This window comes from Hypanus sabinus, chromosome 5 (genome assembly GCF_030144855.1).
Source record: "Hypanus sabinus isolate sHypSab1 chromosome 5, sHypSab1.hap1, whole genome shotgun sequence".
Classification (NCBI taxonomy): domain Eukaryota; kingdom Metazoa; phylum Chordata; class Chondrichthyes; order Myliobatiformes; family Dasyatidae; genus Hypanus; species Hypanus sabinus.
Genome location: NC_082710.1, coordinates 17658157 through 17666794, shown reverse-complemented (window position 1 = coordinate 17666794; position 8638 = coordinate 17658157). Strand labels below are relative to the sequence as shown.

Genomic DNA, 8638 nt, shown 5'->3' with positions numbered 1-8638 from the left:
CCAATCTGCCGTTTCCTTTCCGCAGGTCTCTTTCCGGTCCTGCCGCGGTCTCCAATTTTGTCGTGGTTTCTCGTGCCCCACAAATGACCAGGAGATGCAGAAGATTGTTCAAGAAGGGTTAAACTTTAATTTGCAAATCAAAGCTGAGACAGTCATTGAGCTAGTCGCTGATTGCCCACCGATCCTTGGACATAGCATTTTTTATAGCGATCTCCTGGTTTAGTTTCATTAGCATATCCGATCGGTCTATAGTTGCGTATCTCAAGTACATCCGCCACTTTTGTTTCTACCCATTGACTTAATCATGTTCTAATCTACATCTCTTAGCTACCTCTCATTAACACTCCATTGTCTTCTACATTCTCTTTTTTTTAAAATATGGAACGCTTCACGAATTTGCGTGTCATCCTTGCGCAAGGGCCATGCTAATCTTCTCTGTATCGTTCCAATTTTAGTATATGTGCTGCTGAAGCGAGCACTACATTCTCTTTAGCTACCTCTCATTAACACGCCATTGTCTCCTACATTCTTAAGATTTCATTCACCTACTAAATTGGGTACATGCATAGCAAATAGCAAGTTTCAAAGCTGACTACATAGTTTTGGTTACACAGCAAACAATCTCAACTTTTATACTCCAATACTATCTGGAAGTATCCTAGTATCCTAGTATCGGCTAGTATCCTAGCTACTTCCCCAATAATGTATTCTCCCCTGGTCCTGTCTACATATTTTGCTACACTTACCCCTCGCCCACCCCTTCTACACGTACCCCTTACCCTCTTCACATTCTCAACATGAATTGTACATGGTGGAACAGCTCTGTAAAGTAAGGAGTTGAGGATTTTGCAGCCTTTAACATGCTCTTACAGTGGTTAATTATCTGGTCCTTGTCATCTTCTGGTCAGTGGTAACTCCTAGAACAATGCTAATGGCGAGAAATGAGTGACTGGATGCCAGGGGAAATGGTGTGGCTCTCACATAATGGACATGATCACTGGCAGGCTCCAGTGTTGCATGATTAACTGGCCACTTCAACATGCGGTATGGTAGTGTAGCTGTTAGCACAATGCTTTCTAATGAGCACCAGTGATTAGGTTTCTGTTCCCGGTGCAATCTCTAAGGAGCCTGCACATTCTTCCCCATGACTGCATGGATTGCCTCTGGATGCTCCAGTTTTCTCCCACATTCCAATTAATCTGCTCTCCGCTCAAAAGCACCTTACAGTGCCACTTCAGTGCAGGTTAACCTTTAACCTTTGGGAAATGTCAAAGCGTGACAAATCCACATGATCATGTTAACTGAGCTTCCCTATTGAAGACTTCGGAAATTGCACAATCTCCCAACAACCAGATTCTTGCTGCTTCAAGCACCTCCTTGCTCGATAGAAGTGTCTGCAAGTCCCACAATGGCCTCAGCAGCCGTGGCGAAGCCCACTGGCAAGGGATAAATCATCCTCCACCTGCAACTTTACAAAACACTGCCGAGAAAATACTCGGTCTCATTCTTGTAAATTCCTGCAAGACAATGAATGTCAAGGTGGCATATGCGTACTTCGATAATAAATTGACTTTTATTTTGACTTTGGCATATTGTGTGCAGCTCTGGTCACAACATCATAGGCAGGATGAGATTACACTGGAAATAGCGCGAAGAAGATTCACCAGGATGTTGCCAGGATTGGAGGATTTTACTTTAGGCAGAGACTGGTTTATTTTCACAGGAGAGAATGAGCTGAGTAATGGTCTAATAGAATGTTGTAAGACTGTCATAGGGATCAAAGTTCAAAGTGAATTTATTGTCCAAGTATATATAAGTTACCATATACTATCTAGGGTTTCATTTTCTTGCAGGCATCTACAAGTGAAAAAAGAAATAGAATTTCACAAAACATTGACAAGCAAAGAACCAATGAGTAAAAGAAGGCAAACTGCGCAGATAATGGAAATTACACCTAGAACAAGAGTTGTAAAGAGTCCTTGAAAGTGAATACAATGAGAGTAGAGGTGATTGGAGTATCTTTGCTGGTTCAGAAGCCTGAACCAGCTGGTTCTTGAACCAGAGTGGGTAACTTCACTCAACTGCACTTGCCCCATCACTGAACTTTGAACTTCTCACCTTTCACCCGTAACCTCTGGCTGTAGAACCATCCAGCCTCAGTGGGAAAACTGGCAAACCACTTCTGTAGAAAAATTTGCCAAGAGCAATCGTAGTCAAGAGATCATGACTGCTCATGTCAAATGACATGGCACATAATGATGGTGATGAAGCAATGGTAGTAACAAGACAAATGGATGGTTTGCATGGGGAGGGGTTTTGATTCTGATTTGGGGAGGGCTTTGCTTGACTGGGCTGCATCTACCACTTTCTGTAGTTTTTTCCATCCCTGAGCATTAATGTCTCCACACCAGTGATACAGCCAGTTAGGAAACTGCACTGTCCACGGCAAAGCTTGTCAAAGCTTTTGGTGACATGCTGAATCTGTGCAAACTTCTAAGAACGTTAAAGTATTGTCATGTCTTTTTTTGTCATGACAGTGATGTGCTGGGCCCCAGACGGATCCTTTGGTGTGTTAATGCAAAGAAGTGTTTCTGCTTTTCCCAAGGACCTCCAGCTTCTTCCTCCTGTAGTTGATAATCAGCATTTTGGTTTTGCTGACATTGAGTGAGAGGTTGTTGTAGCAACACTCAACCAGATTTTCAATCTCCCTCCTATATGCCAATTTGTCACCAACCATGATTTGACTACTGATGTCAACAGCAAGCTTAAGTATATTATTGAAGCTGGTCTTAACCACGTAGTCATAAGTATCAAGTGGGTAGAGCAGAAGGCTAAGCACACATCCCTGTGATGCACCAGTGTCAATGGAGAGTGTGGAGATGCTTCTGCCAGTCCATACTGAACAGGCTCTGCAAGCAAGGACATAGAGGATCTAGTTGCACAGTGAGGAACTGAGGACCAAGTGTTGGTACTTAGTCATAAGTGCTGAGAGGATGATAGTGTTGAATGCTGAGCTGCAGTCAATGAAGAACATCCTGGTGAATGCATCTTCATTGTCCTGATGTATCAGAACTGAGTGAAGAGCTAATGAAATTACACCTACTGGCGACCTATTGTGGCTGTAGACAAACTGGAGGGAATCCTGTATGAAGCACTTTCTCAGAGTGAATGCAAGTGCTACAGAGTGATAGTCATTGAAGAGGGTTACTAAGTTCTCTGGGGCACCGATATGACTGATGTCTGCTGGAAACAGGAGGGTATCTCAAACCGGGTAATCAGAACCCTTGGTTGTGGTTTAATAAAGAGGCATAGGTGAAATGATAAACACAAGAAAGTCTGCAGATGCTGGAAATCCAGAGCAACACACACAAAATGCTGGAGGAACTCAGCAGGTCAGGCAACATCTATGGAAATGAATAAACAGTCAATGTTTCAGGCCAAGACCCTTCTTCAAGACTGGAAAAGATAGGGGAAGATAACAGAAATGAAACTTTAAAGCAGATCTGAGGAATGAAATGTTTTTTTTTATACAGTGTTTGTTACCAGAGAGTTTTTTTTAGACACATGGTGTTTGTGCTAGAAGAGCTGGTGGAGTCAGATAGAATCACATTTATGAAATATTTAGATAGGCATTTGACTATGCAAAGAATAGAAGCATTCAAGCTAATGCAGATAAATGGGATTTAGTGCAGATGGGAAAAATAGTCAACATGAACAAGGTGGGCAGATTGTTCTGTTTCGGTGCTGTACATGTCTGTGACCTCAAGGGGCTGCCTAAGAAGAAGAGAAAAACATTTTATCTTTTCAAATAACCCACCCCCCTCCAAGTTGTTTGGAGACCTCCAGAGGCCATAAGCTGGGATCTGCTCTGGCTAACTCCCCAACAAACCTGGAAGAAATTAATAATAATTTCAACAGCACACTTGTTGGGCCCATTTTTGCTATTTTAACATAGTATCTATGCATGATTCCTATGTTGATATGAATTGATTTCTCGGAGAAATGTCACACATATATTACACAATGACCCTGCATTATTCCAAGGTGCATGCATGGTATGAATGGGGAAGTACCAATAAATAACTAATCATCCACATGCTGGACTATCGATACTAAGCTGCATTTGGGTCAGTTTCACCTTTTAAAAAACTAAGTTAGTTAAAGCAAACATGTGGCCTGAGACCTTGACTGCTTCTTCATTTACCACTTCCATCTCACCCTGTGGGTTGGATCACAAAGCGTTATATTCAAACAAAGTGACCATACATCACATGGGGATCCAGCGCACACTGTTTACATTTGGCGAATAAAACTAGCAGGCCTTCAAGCCTCCCATTACTTTCTATGGGCCTCCCATAATTCAACGTATCTCTGCAGTTAATGAGTTCACGCACACACATCTCTTGGTCCCTCCTTTAAGAAATATTTCTGGATTATTACAGGAATCCTTGCATGAAGTTAATTATGAAATAGACTTTATTGAAATTTGAGTCTGGGAAGGAACATGATGAACTTGTTAAGAGAATTATCTCTCAAGAGCAGTGCACTCAGTATGAAACATATGAAAATATAGTAAGTAATAGGTATAATTCAGACGATCCTACAGCCGATATCTTCAGTGGGTATTTTATTAGGTACCTTCTGTACCTAATAAAGTGGCCACCACTTCTATGTTCATGGTCTTCTAGCCCGTTTTCATCAAGATTTGACATATTGTGTATTCAGAAATACACTTATGCCCACCACTGTTGTAACACATGATTATTTGAGAGACAGTCACCTCCCTGTCTGCTTGGACCTGTCTGGCATTTGTCCTTTGACCTCTCTCATTAACATGGTATTTTCACCCACAGAACTGCCGCTCTCTGGATATTGCTTTGGTTTTGCACCTTTCTCTGTAAGCTATAGAGACCATCGTACATGAAAATTCCAGGAGATCAGCAGTTTCTAAGGTATTTGAGCCACCCCATCTGGCACCAACATGGTCAAAGTCACTTAGATCACATTTCTTCCCCATTCTGATAATTGGTCTGAAAAACAACTGAACCTCTTGACCATGTCTGCATGCTTTTATGCAATGAATTGCTGACAAATGATTGGCTGATTAGATAATTGCATTAACAAGTAGGTACACAAATATACCTAATAAAGTGACCACTGAGGGTATATTAGAGACAAAAAAAGTGCTAGAGAAAACTGAGGGTGAAAAGTAATAGCATTAGGAATGCCATAGCAAATATAAGGGTAAAACGTAAAGTGGCAACGTGTTAAAGGGGAAAAGAGAAACATCTGTTTGAATTGCATGGAAGAGAGAGACAATGAGAATGGATAAAGGGAGAACCATGGTTTCATTCAAGGATGTTGCCTGAACTGAAGATAGGATGAGCATGTAAGGCTTTTCTCTTTGGACAAGAAGGAAGATGAGACTAGGCTTGATAGAGGTATATAAGATAACAAGAGGCAAAGATTGAGTAGATAGACTGATAAAAGGGAGTACAACTTTAAGATGTTTGGAGGAAAGTCAGAGATAAGTTCTTTACAAAAGTTAGGGAGTATTCTGGAGTTATGTGAATATAGTAAATATTAATTAAGCAAAAACAAGTCTTTGGTTTTAATGAACCAGTCTTTAGTTCTAATTGTAAATTTAAAGCTGTAAATTGCAGTTAAAGCACAGACTGACCCATAGACTAAGAGATATGGTTTTCAAAATGGTGACCGTGAAATGCTTACATATGCATCAGCCAAACTTACGGCAATGAGGTTATGTTAATTGCTTTGCAACAACTATGGGAATTTTGCACCATTGTAACAATATCAGTATTGTGTAGGTTCAAGAAAGTTTGCAATAAACTTGTCCCAGCCAAGGTATTTGAACATTCAGAGGTCTCTCCCACTGTATACAAGCAATTCAAAGGAAGCATTGTCAACTCAAACTACTGCAGTAAATGATGTCATGGGAACTATTTAAATATATTGAATCATCATGGTCATGATGTCAGTGATCACTCGTAGACGAGTCTGATTCTTCTCCTGGTGATTGATCTGGTTACTTGTGGGTCTTGAGATGACTAGAGGCTGATCTGTGATCCACAAGTCCTACTGCGGCCTTGGCAGGTGTAGGTTATTGAGGTGGTGGTGGATATAACTGACTGGGCCTTCCCAGTCTCTCCTTGCATTGAAACCCCTTAGTCTCAGCAGCATGGTGGAAGTGTTCTTCGAGCCGTGCAGTCCCCTCATAGACAGTCCTTCTCCAGCTTTCCCTATCCTGTGCTAATTTCTCCCATCCATTCAGGTTGATGTAGCACTTCCCAGGTGGGTCTTGAAATTATCTTTGAACCGCTTTTTCTGCCCTCCAGGAGTGCACTTAGTATCCTCGAGTTGGCCGATAAGGAGTTGTTTAGGGAGGCAGGAGTCAGGCATACGGATGATGTGGCTGACCCGTCACAGTTTGTGTTCAGTCATGACTGTGGCTATGGAGTTAATGTTAGCTTCCTCCAGGATGCCTGTTCTTCCAGCTAACACTCAGAATCGTTCAGGAGCATCTTTGATGGTACGTTTCTAGGGATTTTATGTGCCTGCAGTATGCTGTCCATGACTCTGCTCCATATAATAAAGTATTACAGTAAATGATGTCATTGTAACTATTTAAATTGTATTGAATCGCATATTGATCTTAAGGGTATAAAAATGTGATGTACTTTTAAAGTCTTAGAAAACTACAGAACAAGAACAGGCCCTTTGGTCCATCTAGTCCGTACTGAATCATTTAAGTTGTTTAGTCCCATCAACCTGCACCTAGACCATAGCCGTCCATTTCCCTGTCATCCATGTACCTATCCAAACTTCTCTTAAATTTTGAAACAGCATCCACCATTTGCACTGGAAGCTTTTCCTGCATTCTCATGATCCTCTGAGTGAAGAAGTTTCTCCTCACATTCTCCTTAAACTTTTCACTTTTAACTCATGATTTCTAGAGATAGCCTCACTCAACCTCAGTGAAAAATGCCTGCTTCCATTTACCCTACCTATAACCCTCATAATTTTGTGTACCTTTATCAAAAATCCCCTCAATCTTCTACATTGTAGGGAATAAATTTCAAACATATTCAACCTCCCTTATGACTCAGACCCTCCAGTTCTAGCAACATCCTTGTAAATTTTCTTTGTACTCTTTCAGCCTTACTTACATCTTTCCTATAGGTTGGTGACCAAAACTGCACACAGTTCTCCAAATTGTGGCTCACCAATGTCTTATACAACTTCAACATAAGATCTCAACTCATGTTCCTAGTACTTGGCCAATGTGCCAGAAGTCTTCTTTATGACGTATCTCTCTGTGACACCACTTCCAATGAATTATGGACCTGTATTCTTTTTGTTCTATCACACTTCTCTGTGCCCTACCACTCACTGTGTAAAACCTAACATGATTGTTCCTCTCAAAGTTCAACACTTCACACTTGTTTGCATTAAATTCCATCTGCCATTTTTCAGCTCATTTCTGTAGGTGTTCTGGATCCCATGCAAGCTTTAGTAGTCTTCCTCACTGTCCACTAGCACCCCCAATCTTCATGTCAGACAGAAATTTGCTGATTCAGTTAACCCCATTATCATCCAGGTCATTGATATAGATGACAAACAACAATAGATCCAGTACTGATTCCTGTGGCACTCCACCAATACACAGGCCTCCAGTCTGAAAGGCACCATCTACCACCACTCTCTGGCTTTTTCCACAAAGCCAACATCTAAATCGATATACTACCTCACCCTGAATGCCAAGTGACTGTACATTCATGACCAAATTCCCATGTGGGACCCTGTCCAATGCCTTGTAGTCAACATCCACTGCCTTGCTTTCATCGACTCTCCTGATAACATCCTCAAAAAACTCTATAAGATTGATTAGACTTGACCTACCATACACAAAACCAAGATGACTATCCCTAATCAATCCCTGACTAACCAAGTACTCATATAGCTGATCTATTAAGATTCCTTCCAATAAATTTATCACTACTGATGTCAGGCTCACTGGCATATAATTTCTTGGTTTATTCTTAGAGCCTTTCTTAAAAAGTAGAACAACACTAGCTATCCTCCAATCCTCCAGTATCTCACCTGTTGCTAAGGATGACTTAAAAATCTCTGATGGTTAAAAATAGTCTCACAAACTATTTTAAGTTTGCAAGATTCTACTGTGAGTGTCTCCTGAAGAACGCCTGCTTGCTTTAATAAATAAAGACTTCAATAGACAACTTCGACTGGAAGGACAACTTCGGTGTTTATCCAGTGACTTTGATCCCAAACACAACACAAGAGGTTAGTGGGTGAGTGGAACACTTTGTCAGGATAGGTGGTGGCGACAGATGCATTAAAGGTATTTTAGATATTCTTAGGTAGGAACATGGATGATAAAAAAATGGAGGATAATGCAAGAGTGAAGGGTTAGATTGATCTTTGAGTAGGTTAAAAGTTTGGCTCGTTGTGGCCCTAAGGGCCTGAACTGTGCTGTAATATTCTATGTTCTATTATGAGAAAACAAATTAACAGTAAGAATTACCATCAATTTATATCCACAATTGCCAAGAATGTCTCTGTAGTATTCCACACAACTTTTGCCTTTTGTGATGCAATG

At 40.9% G+C, this 8638-nt stretch overlaps 1 non-coding gene across 1 annotated transcript; it reads right to left on the bottom strand.

Moving 5' to 3' along the window:
- Window positions 1-372: 372 nt before the first annotated feature.
- On the bottom strand, window positions 373-479 carry LOC132394907 (U6 spliceosomal RNA). Its single transcript, XR_009512449.1, has one exon. It is a non-coding gene; the product is annotated as a U6 spliceosomal RNA (small nuclear RNA).
- Between the last annotated feature and the right edge of the window lie 8159 nt (window positions 480-8638).